The sequence below is a fragment of the Furipterus horrens genome, unplaced genomic scaffold (assembly GCF_987537825.1).
Source record: "Furipterus horrens unplaced genomic scaffold, mFurHor1.1.pri manual_scaffold_10, whole genome shotgun sequence".
NCBI lineage: Eukaryota > Metazoa > Chordata > Mammalia > Chiroptera > Furipteridae > Furipterus > Furipterus horrens.
In genome coordinates, this window is record NW_028327180.1 from 58,571,463 (window position 1) to 58,587,536 (window position 16,074).

The window sequence follows — 16,074 nt, forward strand, 5'->3', positions numbered from 1 at the left end:
GCCTTATTAGTTTTATGCAAAGAAACTTAGGTCATTACTTACTTCTTTAGAATGCCAAATTCTGGAGGGATCAGATAGGGAGAAAATATATACCGTGTGAAGGAAAATCCTTGTCCTTCTAATATTCACTGAACTTGCATTTCTATTCTTTATATTTTTATTTTCCCCCCCACTAAAAATTTTTGTTTGTTTGTTTTTCCATTACAGTTGACTCACTTTTTTCCCCCTCTTGCTTCCCTGCACCCTGCCCCCCCTTCTTCCACATTCAGTCTCCACCCAGTTGTCCATGTCCATGGGTCATTTATACATGTTCTTTGACTAGACCCTTCCCCTTCTTACCACTTCTCTCCCTCCCATCTCCCCCTTTGTTACTGTTCGTTTATTCCTCGTTTACATACCTCTGGTTCAATTTTGCTCATTTGTTTGTGTTGTTCATTAGTTTCCTGTAACAGGTGATAGCATAAGGTAATTTTCTTTTGTTGCCTGGCTTATTTCGCTAAGCATAATTCTCTCTAGTTCCAATCATGTTGTTGCAAATGGTAGAAGTTCCTTCTTTCTTTCAGTACTTATTCATTGTCATTTTCCCCCTTTGTACTCGTGTTCCTCTCTGTCTCCCTTTGTTTCTTCATCTTCTTAAAGCAGACCCTTTAGCATCTCTTGCAATGCTGGTTTGGTGGAGATGTATTCTTTTAGCCTTCTTTTGTCTTGGAAGCTCCTTATTTCACCTTCCATTCTGAATGAGAGCCTTGCTGGGTAGAGTATTCTTGGTTGTAGGCCTTTGTTTTTCATTACTTGGAATATATTTTGCCATTCCCTTCTGGCTTGTAGTGTTTCTGCTGAGAAATCTGATGATAGCCTTATTGGAGCTCCCTTGTATGTTATTAGTTGTTTCTCTCTTGCTGCTTTTAGGATTCTCTCTTTGTCTTTGAATGTTGGCATTTTAATTATGATGTGTCTTGAAGTGGGCCTGTTGGGGTTCATCTTCATTGGGACCCTCTGTGCTTCCTGGACTTGCATGATTCTTTCTCTCTTCATGTTAGGGAAGTTTTCTGTCATTAGTTTTTCAAAGAAGTTTTCTATCCCTTGCTCTTCTTCTTCTCCTTCTGGAATTCCTATGATACGGATATTATTACGTTTCATGTTGTCCTGCAGCTGTCTTAGAGCCTCTTCAGTCTTGTTCAGTCTTTTTTCGTTTCGTTGCACTGTCTGTGAGTTTTTGTCTACATTGTCCTCCAGCTCGCTGATCCGATCTTCTGCTTCCTCTAGCCTGTTTTTAATTCCTTCTACTGTGTTCTTCAATTCAGAGATCGTATTCTTCATTTCCTCCTGGCTCTTACTGATAGCTTCCATGTCCTTTTTGATGCTAGTATAATTCTCAGTAAGTTCCTTATAGTTCTTCTGGAGTTCACTGTAGTTTTTCTGGAGTTCTTTGTAGTTTCCGCTGAGCTCATTGAGCTTCTCCATAATCCATGCTTTCAATTCCATATCTGATAGTTTGCTCCCCTCTATTTCATTTAGCACTCTTTCTGGGGATTCTACCTTTCCTTTTGATGGGAGGTTGTTTCTCTCTCTCCCCATTTTTGTGTCTCCTATTGTTTGTTGGTGCTTCTTAGAATGATCTGCACTTCCTGGATCTGCCCCTGGTGGCGTCAGATCCTGTACCAGTCTTGGCCTTGGCAGCCTGTTGAAGACTTCCAGGGATCTACTGCCTTTGTCTGACTCCTTTAGTTGTTAATCTATTCAATCTGTGATTAGCCGTCAGGCTTAAGGACTGTGGGTGTGGCAGCTTAATTCCTGTAGGCAGGGCTTTTGCTTCCCCTCAAGCTGACGCCACTTGGCCGGGAATGGTCTGCCTGCAGCACTGGGGATGAGTCTGCACTGGGACCCAGCAGGCCGCTTCCCCAGCTCTCCCCTCAAGCCACCACACCAAACTCTCCCCAAGCATTTCCTGTCCTCTCTGTCTTCCCTCTGTTTGTGCCCAGGGTAAGTGGGGGCAGAATATTTTCATATGTGATCTGCTTAAGAGCTCTTTTTCTCCAGCTGTTTCTCTCTGGCTAGCAAGAAACCCTGTGGCTTTTCGCTTTTCTCAGCTGGATACTATTTTACTTTCCACTCTGTTGCTGTAGGCTGGGAAGCTCAGCTGGGGGTTTAGACCCTGCCCTTCTCAGGGGGAATCCCCGGCTGCTGAGCTGTTTCTCAGTCCCTTCAGCTGCCACCCGTGTGATGCCAGCCAGCCCCTTCCGTGTCTCCGCACTCCCTACCGGTCACGTTGTGATGTAGCGGTCTTTTCTGTCTCTCCGTGGTTATAAGACTTCTCTCCAGCTGGTGTTTGGTTGGTTATTCCAGATGATTTCTCCAAAATTACGTTGTAAATCCAGACTAGTTCTGGGAGGAAGTTAGTATAGCTTCCACTTACTCCTCCGCCATCTTGTTTCTTTGTTTTTACTTTTTAGATTCAATTGTTGATAGTTGTGAGTTTGTTGTCATTATAGTGTTCATAGTTTTGATCTTCTTTTTCTTAAGTTAGCCCCTTTAACATTTCATATAATAATGGTTTGGTTATAATAAACTCTTTTAGCTTTACCTTGTCTGGGAAGCACTTCATCTGCCCTTCCATTCTAAATAATAGCTTTGCTGAACAGAGTAATATTGGTTGTAGGTCCTTGCTTTTCATTACATTGAATACTTCTTGCAAGTCCCTTCTTGCCTGCAAAGTTTCCTTTAAGAAATCAGCTGATAGTCTTATAGGCACCCTTTTGTAGGCAACTATCTGCTTTTCACTTGCTGCTTTTAAGATTCTCTCTTTATTTTGAACCTTTGGCATTTTAGTTATGATATGTCTTGGTGTGGTCCTTGGATCCAGCTTGTTTGGGACTCTGTGTTTCACGGACTTGTAAGTCTATTTCCTTTGCCAAATTTGGGAAGTTTTCCTTCCTTATTTTTTCACATAAGCTTTCCATTTCTTGCTCTTTCTCTTCTCCTTCTGGTACTCCTATGATTCAGATGTTGGCATGTTTAAAGTTGTCCCCGAGGTTCCTAAGCCTCTCCTCATTTTTTTCAATTCTTATTTTCTCATTCTGTATTGGTTGACTGTTTTTTACTTCTTTATATTCCAAATCATTGATCTGAACCCTGGTTCCCTTCACCATTGGTTTTGTGTCAATTTTCCTTAGTTTCAGTTAGCATAGCTTTCACTTCTTCCCTTACCCATTTGTCGTACTCAAGCATATCTGTCAAGCGTGTGAGCATCTTTAAACCACCAGTGTTTTGAACTCTGCATCTTTTAGGTTGGCTATCTCATCTGTTAGGTTGGCTATCTCCTCATCTCTTAATTCTCCACTGGAACCTTGATCCGTTCCCCATTTTGGGCCATACTTCTCTGTCTCCTCATCTTGACAGGCTCCTGTGTTTGTTCGCCTCTGTGTCTTAGGTAGAGCTGTTGCACCTGTGACTTTGTAAGGGGCAGAGCCTTAGGTATTCATCAATACAGGGAAACCCGTTTCACCAGGTTGTGGCACTGTATGTGGGGGAGGGGTCTGAGAGGGAACAATGCCACTTGCTCAGCACTTGCCTCTTTTCCAGGCACTCCTCCCACTTTTGTATGGTTCTGGCGCCTTTCTAGCTGTTGCCCTGGCCATTGCTCCCATAGTGGGTGGGTCTGCGGATGTTCTAGAATGATGGGGGCCCTTTAAACAAAAAGACTCTGCTGAGAGACTGGCAGTTTCCTTCTCCGCCCCAACCCCTACAGGTTTGCATAGCCAGAAGCAATGAGGCTTGATTTCCACTGGCGCTGGGACTGTGAGCTGCGCGGTACAGTCAGGAGCTGGGAACGCTCCCAGGTGTCCCTCCCCACTTTTTAAAAACGTGTGACTGCACTTTCCGCTGGCCTGCCTTTGCAGCTGCTGCTGCCGCCACCACCATCGTCACCACACCGCGACCTCTCCGCCTGGGCTCTGCCCCTCCTTCCTGTCTGGATGAGTATTTCTTCTTTATATCTTTGTTTGTTGGACTTCCATGCAGCTTGATTTTCTGGAACTTCTGGTTGTCTCATTTTGAGGTAGTTGTATTCATTCTTAGTTGTGGAGGGAGACCCAGCGTGTCTGTCTAGTCCTCCATCTTGGCTGGAAGTGAAAAAATGCAGTTTTTAAGGACAAGGATTTTCTTTCACACTTGTATATTTTTCTCCCTACCTGATCCCTCCAGTATTTGGCATTCTAAAAAAGTAAGCAATAACATAAGGTTTCTTTGCATTAAACTAATAAGACCAGTTGCTAATGGTGGTTTTGTCAACCAAGGCTTTGACTGGAATGTCATGCCTGAAGGAGGCATGCCTAGGCTCTTGTTGTTACCAGAAAGCCCTGGGGAATCGGAGTTGACTTTCCAGGCTAATTAAAAGCTAAGGAGAAAAAGCCCGGTACCCTGGTTGGTTGTGTGGTTCGTGGCAATCTTTCTAGGAAAGGAACGAAGGTTGGTTTCCTGAAAGATGGCTAGGAGAAACCTTAAAGCACAATGGAAAACCTGAAGGACTTATGAAAAGCATGGTTTTACAGGCAAGGCCTAATGGCAGGTGTGTGGCTCAGCTTCTGTGCCCAGAAGGGCAAACTGAAAGTCAGCCTGAAGGTTTGTAGTGTAAGTTCCAGGAAAGCAAACTTAAAGATAATATATAATCAATTGCTGCTTTTCTTGTGTTTATGCAAATTAACAGGTTAAATTAAAACTGGACTTAATGCAGTCCCTTTAATGACAAGGAGGGTAATCTTAAAAATATATATATATATATATAATCTGAGGAAAATCACAATGATCAGTGGTAGTCTATAAACTAGTGCAGCTAACTGTCTTTAAAAGTTTGTTTACATTTAAAAGTTAAAACCAGGTTTGTAACATCATCAAAAGTGTTCAATCTACAGGCAAAGAGAGCCTGTCAAATTACCACTGTTAAATATCATTTCAACAAAGGCCCTGTAATGAGATGTCTCCACAGTCTTACAGATTCAGAGACTGGTTTGTGGGTTATGTTATGTGAATTAACATATATATTCTTCCTGCTGTTTGCATAGGGCATAAGTCTATAATATCATTACCTGAATAATTGTCTGTATGTATAGGACTCACTTAAGAAGCCCAACTGCACCGCCACTTCCTGAGACTCAAAGGTTTGGCAGAAATAAGTAGTTGGGTTGGTAAAGTGTGGGACAGTCTGTAGGCTTCACTTTAAAATTGGTTTCTCTCTTTCTATTCCATCTGTTGGACAGAAAGGGCCCAAAGATCTGAGAAGGGGAAAATGCTAAAATATTCCCCTCAGCCCAAACTAAATTTAGTGGGCAAAAGGGCTTTGAACCAGGTGTGACATGCTTTGCACACCTTCCGCCAAAGATGCCAAATTTTTTTTCCTAATGTGGAACTTTAAACATTAATCCCTGCTTATTGTCATCTAGTGAGTATAATTTTAATTATGCCTTTTAACCCTATTGCCAAATATGTTGACCCCAAAATACGACAAGAATGCTAGTTTGTTCAGCGCTGCCAGCCCTTGGAAACCAAGCATGCTGCTGCCCAGGGATAGCCAACTGACTTGACCTGAACTTTTCAAAATCCTTCCCCATGTGGGAAGGCCACCCTCCCCTCCTCATTCCCACTCTATTAGGGATTTCTAGACCCAAGGGTAAATAGAACGATGGCCATGTCCAGCTTGAACCCACTAGAGGAGCATGAGACCTTCGCCATTGTCCTTTATAAGGGTCTTAAATCTGAGAGAGGGAATTGTTACAAAACAAGGTCCCCCCAAATTCCCCAAAGCCTGCAGTTGGGGAATGGGAGGACAGCTTTCAGGGTGCCTCTGCATGGCTATGGCTGGTAGCTAGTGTCTTGGTTATACAGGTGGCTTTGGTTCTTTCAAGGCCCCAAGGAAATGGGAGGGATTTTAAGTATAAAATAGTGACAAAAAAGAGGTCAGCAACGCCTAGTGGATCATTCAATCCTCACATCTACATCAATGTCATTAGGGTCCCTAGAGAAGCTCCAGATAAATTTAAGGCTAAAAATCAAATAGTGGCAAGTTTTAAATGAGTCCTCTTCTGGTGATCAACCATTAATAAAAATGTTAATTGGATAAACTGTATTATAACCAGCAAAGGTTTATCAATTATACTAGACATACTATAAAAGGTATAGCTTAACTATTAGATGCCACCAGTCGAGTGGCCTGGGAGAACAGGCTGGCACTGGATATAATATTTAAAAAAAAGAAGAAGAAGATTTATGTGTAATCTTGGGGGGCAGTGTTGCATCTTTATCCCTAATAATATAGCTCCTGATGGAACTATCACTAAGGCTCTTCAGAGACTGACCACCATAGCAAATAAACTAGCGAAAAACTCAGGCATTGACAATCCTATAACAGAATAGTAAGAAAATTGGTTTGGCAATTAAGAAGGAATAATTTCATCAGCTCTTGTATCCCTCATAGTGGTAGCAAGCATCCTAACAGCTTAAGGCTATTGTATTATTCCCTGTGTCAGAGGTTAAGTTCAGAGACTGATTGGGACTGCACTAACTAAACAGATGCTGGCCATTTATCATAATCTCCTAAAGGCCAAAAAAGAAAAAAAAATCCTTACTGTAAAAAAAAAAGTTGAAAAATCCTCCTTAGGTTTAAAAAGACAAATAAAAATGTTTGAGTAGTCAATTTCCCAAAAAAGACAGGGGGAATTGTAAGGGGCAAGAAAACTGGTGACTCTCAAATAAGTAGAAAATAATTAGCAGCAAAAGACAAATGTTATCTTAAATTAGGAGGTCTCCAAGCCAGTTTAACAGTATTAGCACACTTACAAGTCAGGAGGGGACATTCTGCAGCTCAGCACAAATGCCTGCCTCTACGATCAAAGAGTAAAGATATTCATCACCAAACACAAGAAAATGGGAAACTAGCTAGGCAGTCCAGCAAACAAGTTAGGGAAATTTCAAAGGCGAGCTGGAGACAGATCTATAACCAAATCACCCTTAGTTAATTATCACCCTCAGTTAATTTAGCTAATCACCTTAAATTGTAAATCCGAAGTATCCAGCATGGAAAAGGGGAGGAGGAGGGAGAGGGGAAAATAGGAGGTGTTTTACTCGAGTTAATATAAAAGCAGCCTGCTCCATTTGTCAGCACACACCTTTGATTTGGCTGCACCCAGACCTGCAGATCTGTAAATAAACAACTACCTCGTTACTGCTTAAGTCTTGTGTCCCAGCGTTTTTACTGTGAGCGTTTCTCAAACTAGGAATTGAACAGGTGACTTTTCTTTTCACAGGCTGGCGCTCAATCTACTGAGCCACACTGGCCAGGGCTGTGCCCAAGGATTTTTAAAACATGCAATTCCTACTTAGTCAGGGACACTTACCTACTTCCTTTAGATTGTCAAATAAAAAATTGACAAAAGGGAACACCATAGCTGTCCTGTGTGAATGAATCAAAATTATACCTATTTTTCTTTTTTGTCAGATCAGCCAAGAATTTTTTTTTTTTTTTTTTTTTTTTTTTTTGGTGCTCGCAGAATTTAAGTGATTATGTACGTAGTTAGATGAAAAAGGTTGAAAATCGCTGGTATGTGGGACTGAAACTTGAATTCTCGGAGAATAAAAATAGGATTCAATCACTAACTCGCTGCTGGCAGAGCTGTGTCCAGGATTAGAGGAGGTAACAGGGTTCATCCGGCCTTACTGAGAGAAGTCTTACTGCCAGCACGGTTGGGGTGGGTGGGGACAGGCGTTAGGGATCCAGGGGGGCGTGTGAGCCCTGGGAGAAACAGGGAGTGCAACCTACTCAACTGCCCCAAGGCAGGCAGTGCGCTTGGTACTGCGCGGTGTTCTCTCGGGTGGACAACGGAGAAGCAGGGATTGGTTAAGCCTGGTAGGTAGATGGGACCTCGACCTGGGAGGCAGGTGGGCCCCGAGTCTCCCTCCATTCCCTGTTAGCCCCGCCGACTTCCGGGATTCTGGCCAGTGGGCCAGGTGGAGCCAGGTGGCGCTCCCAGTGAGCATTCATAAGCCTCCTTGTCGTCCTGGCAACCAGTGACGCAACCCGCCTGAGGTCTGCCACTGGCCAATCCGGAAGAGTCGGACTAAAAAAGCGTGACCCCTAACCAGAGGCACCTCCCTGCTCCCCAGCTTGGTGGCCGTGTGCTCGGCCAGCCCCTCCCTCGCTGTCCCACCCCAGTCCACAGCTAGGGAGGGAGTATTGCGACCCTGCTCACTGGGAGCCGCGCGGTGTCTGAAGAGGTAATTGGTGACCGGTGAGGGAACAGAGGGGAAGGGAAGGAAGGGTTGGCACCAGGCAACGGTCCTCCATACTCGCCCAACTTCTCCGCTCAGACCAGCTCCGCCCTTCCTCAACCATAGTCATCGGTCCTCCAGTGGTGACCTTCAGGGGACGGCCCCTGGACAGAGACATCGCCAGGCCAAGTGCGCCCTCCGTCGGAAGTTTCACAGAAGAAGAGTCTGCCCAGCACCTCGTGAGGACAGCTGGCTGTGGCGCCCAGGATTGGCTGTGCTGCTGGCTGTCCGGAAGGCGATCTGCTCCCAAGGGCGTTCCTCAACCTGTGAACAGCTCGGTTCAGCTCCTGAAGAGAGCCAGGCGCCAAGTCATAAAATGAGTATTACGCTCCCGGGTGAGTTGTGGTGTTATGGATGGCCCGCGCTGCTCTAACCGTGCGAAGAACCGTTCTTTGGGTGTTGGAGGTAGGACTTGAAAGGTCTTACTGAACGTTCAGGATACTTAGGAGGTAGAAGGGTCAGACCCCCTTCAGACTACCTGTCGTGTGGAGAGTAAATTCTAAAGCCTGGGCAACAGCATTTCTCAGACTTAAACACATTTTGAGCTCCCCACTTTTTATATGAAACATTATAGGCGCTTCTTTTATTGAGTTTATCCAGGCAGGAGTCCCCTTCCTAAGGTTGCACAGCTGCTAATGGAAGAACCAAAATTAGGACGTGCCTTTCTGTCTCCCCTGCATAGGCTGCAGTTCCTGATAGGGCTTTCGAGGGCAAGATAACTGGAGACAAGCTCTTTCCTCCAGAAACCAACGTTTGAGAGAATTGCATTGCAGATTAATACAGCATTTAAAAGAGCAGTGAATGCCTTATGTATGCCCAACTTCTTGCCAGGCCCAGGAGGGTGCTCTGGATGCTCTGGCCACTGTGGACTGTGGTTCTGCCCAAGTGTCAAAGGGACATGGAGAAAAAAATGACCCTACTTTGTATGTTCACTCTCAGCAAGCATATATACATTTTCCACACTTTCCAGATTTCATAGGAAAATCTTTGTGCAGGGGAACTTCCAAAAGAATGTCATCCAAATTAGATTTGGGTACTGGATGTGGGAGAGAGTGATCATTCTTATTTCTAACAGCTCCTTAAACATGACAGACTATCTGAGAGTTGTTAAATAAAAAATCTTTAACTTTCACGACTGAAGTTTTTTTGTTAAGGTGTTTTGTTTTTTTTTAATTATTTCATTGTCAGGGCAACTTAAAAAAATTAATATTGGGGAAAGAGAGAGAAAAACATCGATTTGCTGTTCCACCCATTTATCCAGTCATGGGTTGCTTTTTGTATGTGCCCTGACTGAGGATCTAACCCACAAATTTGGCTTATTGGGCTGACGCTCCCAACAACTGACCTACCCCACCAGGCCAGGACATCTTTTTTTTTGAAGGACCTTGGTTTTGTTAGGTGTAGGAAGAAGCTAGCTCTGATTTCACACCCCATCCTCACCTAGAAAAGGTGCTGAAACTTTTCCAGAATGGATGGGAATCACTGTTTCCTGTTGCTTTCACTGAATATTCAGAAAAAAAGCTGACTGGGGGCGGGTGTGTGTGTGTGTGTGTGTGTGTGTGTGTGTGAGAGAGAGAGAGAGAGAGAGAGAGAGAGAGAGAGAGAGTGCTCAGTAGGACTTCTCTGAGGAAGGGTTATTGGACCAAGATCCTGAATGTAGGGCAAAAAGAGCTTTTCAGGTGGAAGGAATTACAAGTGGAAAGGCCCCAGAGCAGGCTTCAGGGATCCAGGTAGACTTTCTACCCACCTGATTCCTCCCTCATCCCAGATAGTGAGAAATGGATAAGTTGCTTCTTTCTATCTGGATGTAGATTTCAGCATTTTTCTCTAGGGGTATCTCAGAGCCCTGGACACAACAGTGTCTTTAGGGCTGGAGTAGGGGTGGGGGTTAAAGATATAAAGAGAAATCAGCAGAAGAATCACCTGTCCCAAATTCAGCTACTGCACCCTGACCCACTTCTGCTAACACTCTGTTTTTTTTTTAATGTGTTTTATTGATTATAATATTACATTTGTGCCAATTTCCCTTCCCTCTGCTCCCCTCCACCCGGTGGCCCCCCTCCCTCCAGTTGTCCCCCCCTTTTAGATCATATCCATTAGTTGTGCATACAGTTCTTCTCAACCTCTCTCTGTCTATTCCATTCCCTCCTACCATGATCCTTAATTCCTATATCATCTCCCTCCCTCTCCCCATTCCCCCTCCCTGTTGACCTCCCCCCAATATGTTCCCCATACCTATAGTTCTTTTTCCACTCTCGTTGCCTGTTTAGTTTGCCTTTGTTTCAATTCCCTAGCTTCTGTTGTTTCTTGTGATGCAGTTTTCATTTTAGATTTCATTGTCTTGATCCTCCTTTTTCTAAACCAGTCCCTTTAACATCTCATATAACAGTGGTTTGGATCTAATGAACTCTTTCAGTTTTATTTTGTCCTGGAAACACTTTCTCTGTCCTTCTATTCTGAATGACAATTTCGCTGGATAGAGTATTTGTGGTTGTAGGTTTTGGATTTTCATTACTTTGAATATTTCTTGCCAGTCCCTTCTTGCCTGCAGGGTCTCCCTTGAGAAGTCAGCTGATAGTCTAATTGGGACCCCTTTGTACATAATTCTTTTCTTCTCTCTTGCTGCTTTTAAGATTCTCTCTTTATCTTTAATTTTTGACATTTTGATTATAATGTGTCTTGGAGTGGTTCTCCCTGGGTCCAGTTTTTTTGGAACTCTCTGTGCTTCCTGGACCTGTAAGTCTATTTCCTTCCCCAAGTCTGGGAAGTTCTCCTTTATTATATTTTCACTTAATTTTTCAAGTTCTAGTTCATCTTCCTCGCTCTCTGGCAAACCAATGATTCTTATGTTGGGCCTTTTATAGCTGTCCCAGAGGTTTCTGATCCTCTCATCGTTGCTTCCCATTTCCTCTCTCTGCATTGGTTGACTGCTTGTTCCTTCTCCATATTCCAGTTTGTTGAAATGAACTCTGGATTTTTTTTCCTCACCATCTGTCTCGTATGTGGTTTTGTTCCTTTCGTTATGAGTGTTTTTCGCTTCTTTCTCATCTTTTTCCAGATCTTTTGTGAATTCTGTAAGCCACCTGATAACAATGGCCCAGAACTGAGCATCTGACAGGTTTCTTATCTGTTCATCTGTCAGGTTCTCCATCTGTTGCCTGGTGAGCTGTGCCACCGGGATTTCTATAGTCGTCTGCCTCATTTTGACAGATGCGTTTTGTTTTCTTGGGCCGGCTGTAGGGGGCAGTGCCTGTGTACTTGTAATGACCCAGCGACCGGCACCGTTCAGCAACCTTTCTTGCTGTGCTGTGGTGCTTTGTCGTCACAATCCAGCGACCGGTGCCTGTCCGCGACCTATTTCGCAGCCCTGTGGCGCTTTCTTTGGGGGTGGGGGTCCAAGATGGATTCACACAGTTATTCCGCTAGGAGACCGGGATCCGTCCTCCCGCCCCCCTGGGCCTCACTGTTCAAGGCGATGTGGTGGCTGCTTTCCCCAGCGTTGGGGTCGCGAGCTGCCGGGGGTTCGACTGCAGCCGGGAATGTTCTCCCCGCCGCTGCCCCAGGTGCGACCGCAAACAGCGCCGCCCCCTTTCGCTCTTCTTACCTGCCCAAAGGGCACCGCTGGTTTATAACTTCATATGTTGGGCTTCCGTGTAGTTTTATTTTCTGGAATTTCTAGTTATCCTTTGTTTTGAAGTAGTTGTATTCCTCTCTAGTTGTAGAGGGAGACCTAGCGCGTCCGTCTGAGCCTCCATCTTGGCCGGAAGTCCAACACTCTGTTTCTTTTCCCCAGGGCTCCAAGGGATCAACTCTGTGTGCACAGACCCAGTGGGTTCCCTCAGAGTGGTCTCTAGAGCTGCCCAGGACTCCCTGCTGGCAGGCTGGGGCCCAGATGGGTAGGGCCTGTTGCAGAGAGCTAAAGATGGTCCACCAGGCCTGCTCTTTTCCCTTCCTATCATGGAACTTGCTTGCTGCACTCAAGCTGGGTGACTGGACAAGCTGGTGCAGGAATCTCAGGTTACCTGGGGGTAACCAGTAGTACTCACCTTACAGGATTACTGGAAGGATGAAAAGAAGACACACAAAAACATGAGAGTTGTTAAATCAAAAATCTTTAACTTTCATGACTGAAGTCTTTTTGTCAGTTAAGATTTTTTTAAAAGTATATTTCATTGATTATACTGTTACAGGTGTCCCAATTTTTTCCCCTTTGTTCCTCTCTTCCCAGTATTCCCCTTCCCTCCAGTAATCCTACCCCCTTAGTTCATGTCCGTGGGTCATGCATGTAAGTTCCTTGGCTTCACACTTTCCTATACTATCTTTTACACTCCCCTGTCTATTTTGTACCTATCAATTATGCTTCTTAATCCCTGTGCCATTTCCTCATTTCTCTTTCTTCCCTCTCCCAGCTGATAGCCCTCCAAATGATCCCCATACCTATGATTCTGTCCCTGTTCTGGTTGTTTGCTTAGTTTGTTTTTGTTTTTATTTTTTAGATTCAGTTGTTGATAGTTGTGAGTTTGTTGTCATTTTACTGTTTATAGTTTTGACCTCCTTTTTCTTAAAAAGTCACTTTAACATTTCATGTAATAATGGCTTGGTGATGATGGACTCCTTTAACTTTACCTTGACTGAGAAGCACTTTCTCTGCCCTTGCATTCTAAATGATAGCTTTGCTGGATAGAGTAATCTTGGTTGTAGGTCCTTGCTTTTCATCACTTTGAATACTCCTTGCCAGTCTCTTCTGGTCTGCAAGGTTTCTTTTGAGAAATCAGCTGATAGTCTTATGGGAACCCTTTTGTCAGTAACTGTTCTTTTTTCTTGCTGCTTTTAAGATTCTCTCTTTATCTTTAAGATTTGGTATTTTAATTATGAGTTTGGCATTTTAATTATGATATATCTTGGTGTGGTCCTCTTTGGGTCTAGCTTGTTTGGGACACTCTGTGCTTCCTGGACTTCGATGTCTGTTTCCTTCACCAAATTAGGGAAGTTTTCCTTCATTATTTTTTCAGATAAATTTTCAATTTCTTGCTCTTCCTCTTCTCCTTCTGGCACCCCTATGATTCGGATGTTGGCACGTGTAAAGTTGTCCAAAAGGTTCTTAAGCCTCTCCTCATTTTTTTCAGTTCTTGTTTCCTCTTTCTGTACTGGTTGAATATTTCTTCCTTATGTTCTGAATCCTTGATTTGAACCCTGGTTTCCTTCTCTTCACCATTGGTTTTGTGTGGATTTTCCTTTGTTTCACTTAGCATAGCCTTCATTTTTTCTCTTATGCATTTGTCGTACTTAATCTTGACTGTCAAGTCTGTGACGACCTTTATAACCAATGCTTTGAACTCTGCATATGTTAGGTTGTCTATCTCCTTGTCCTTTAGTTCTCCCACTGGAACCTTGATCTGCTCCCTCTTTTGGGCCATACTTCTCTGTCTCTTCAACTTGACAGGTTCCTATGTTTGTTTCTGTGTCTTAGGTAGAGCTGACATACCTGTTATGTTGTAAGGGGCAGAGCCGTATGTATGCATCAGTGTAGGGTGTCCCATTTTACCACGATATGGTGCTGTATGTGGGGGAGGGGTCAGAGAGGGAACAATTCTGCTTGCTTAGTACTTGCCCCATTTCCAGGCACTTCTTCCACTTCCCATACAGGACTGGTACCCCTTTAGCTGTTGCCCTTGTTGTGGTTCCCAGAGTGGGTGAGTTTACAGATGCTCTAGGACCGTGGGGGGCCCTCTAAACAAGCAGACTCTGCTGAGAGACCAGCGGTGTCTTCTGCCGTCCCAACCCCCACTGGTTTTCACAGTCAGAAGCAATGAGGTTTTATTTTACTTGGCACTGGAACCGTGAGTTGCATGGTCTAGTTTGGGGCTGGAATCGCTCCCCAGGTGTCCCTCCTGACTTTTATAATGTGTGACTGCTTTCTGCTGGCCTTGCTGCCGCTACCATACAATGTGCTCTCTGTCTTGGCTCTGTCTTTCCTCCCTGTCTGGATGGGTATTTCTTCTTTATATCTTTGTTTGTTGGACTTCCATGCAGCTCAATTTTCTGGTAGTTCCAGTTGTTTTTAGTTTTAAGGTAGTTGTATTCCTTCTTATGGTTGTGGAGGGAGGTGAAGCTTGTCTACCTATGCCTCCATCTTGGCCAGAAGCTGTTAGTTAAGATTTTATTGAGTCAAAATTCCAGCTAAAAGACTTATTTGGGGGCATGGAGTCTAAATCCCCAGCAGCATAGCTAGGTAGAAAAGACATATTTGCAAGTGTTTTTAGGCATCAAGTAGGGAAAGGAGGAATAAGGAGGTAGTCTGAAGAATTTACAGTAGCTTATTGGCAAAGAGCTGGGAGAAGGTGAAGCAGGGCCAGTTCTAGGCCAGCAAAGTCCACATTAGAAATATCTGCTCCTGTGGGTGAGCTTGGGCAGCAGTCCTGAAAATCCTTGTGTAAACAGGTGGGCTCCTGGGGTTAGATGGTGCCTGGCTAAGATAATCTGTGGAAACAGTCACCTGGAAGTTAATCTGTATTCTATCAGGCTAAACAGGGATATGAGTAATATTTTGTTAGCTGGTCATTAGTCATTAACAGACTAGCAGTTCTGCCTCTTTGCTGTAATTTAATTTAGAATGCCTCAGAATTTTCTGCTTGTTAGAGTCACTTTGGTCTGTCTAGAAAGTATCTAGCCATGGGATATAAAAAATAGAGACATTTATTGAGGGATATACAAGATATAAGAAACATACATAGGACAATGATAACTCAGTCCCCTTCAAAGTAGGCACCTGGGGACCTCACACAGTTCTCCCAATCGCCATCAGCTGCCCTGTCGTATTTCCTGCATCTTTTTTTTAAAGGTTTTATTTATTTGATTTTAGAGAGAGGTGAAGGGAGAGAGGGAGAGAAACATCAATGTGTGGTTGCCTCTCATGCGCCCCCTAAACTGGAGACCTAGCGTGCAACCAGGGCATGTGCCTTGATGGAGAGTCAAACTAGCGACACTTGGTTCGCAGGCTGGTGCTTAATCCACTGAACCACAGCAGCCAGGGTCCTTTTTCCTGACTCTTGACAGTATGAAATCTCTTCCCTATCAAAGGTGATTTTCGTTTTTGGAAAAGCCGGCAGTCGCAGGGCGCCAATTCTGGGCTGAGTCACCTAGGTGATTTGATGTTTTGCCAAAAAACTGCATAAGATGTGAAGCATGAGCAGGCACATTGTCACGATGAAGCTGCCAACAACCACTTGCCCGTAGCTGCAGTCTTCTGAATCATTCAAATAGTTTCCGTGGAGAAGTATTCAAGCTTAATGCAAAATTGGATGCAGATTTGTTGCACTACTCCCTCAGTCATTTTGAATGTGATGTCCACACAGTATACATGCTCACTCAACAGCACCTACCACCTCCACTGACTAGTTAGTACAGTGAAATCATCATTGTTCATGCATGCACATTCCAGTCCACTCTCCTTGGCTGCCAGGTTATTATCGATGTTGCGCAAACCATTCTCATTATAATAACAACAGTTGGACTTTTTCTGGACAGACCTTGTTTGTTGATGATGTTATGTTAACAGCTGAGAGATAGGCAGTGAGAGATACTGCATGGGTCACAACCTAGTCTCCTAGATGTCAGCACAGACACCCACAGACACCTGCTTTCCAGAAGAGGAGGTGGACCCTCTGGAGGGGTGGCCAGGGCCTAGAGTCTTGGCTGTTAGAGGAATGACCCTCTTCTCTAGTTACTGAGGCTATAAGGGTTAAGGTAGTCAGT

The 16,074-nt window shown here is 44.2% G+C and overlaps 1 long non-coding RNA gene across 1 annotated transcript; it reads left to right on the plus strand.

Moving 5' to 3' along the window:
• Window positions 1-8,114: 8,114 nt before the first annotated feature.
• Window positions 8,115-9,451, plus strand: LOC150000346 (uncharacterized). The gene is made up of 2 exons (XR_016513749.1): window positions 8,115-8,265; window positions 8,359-9,451. It is a non-coding gene; the product is annotated as an uncharacterized LOC150000346 (long non-coding RNA).
• The last annotated feature ends 6,623 nt before the right edge of the window (window positions 9,452-16,074 follow it).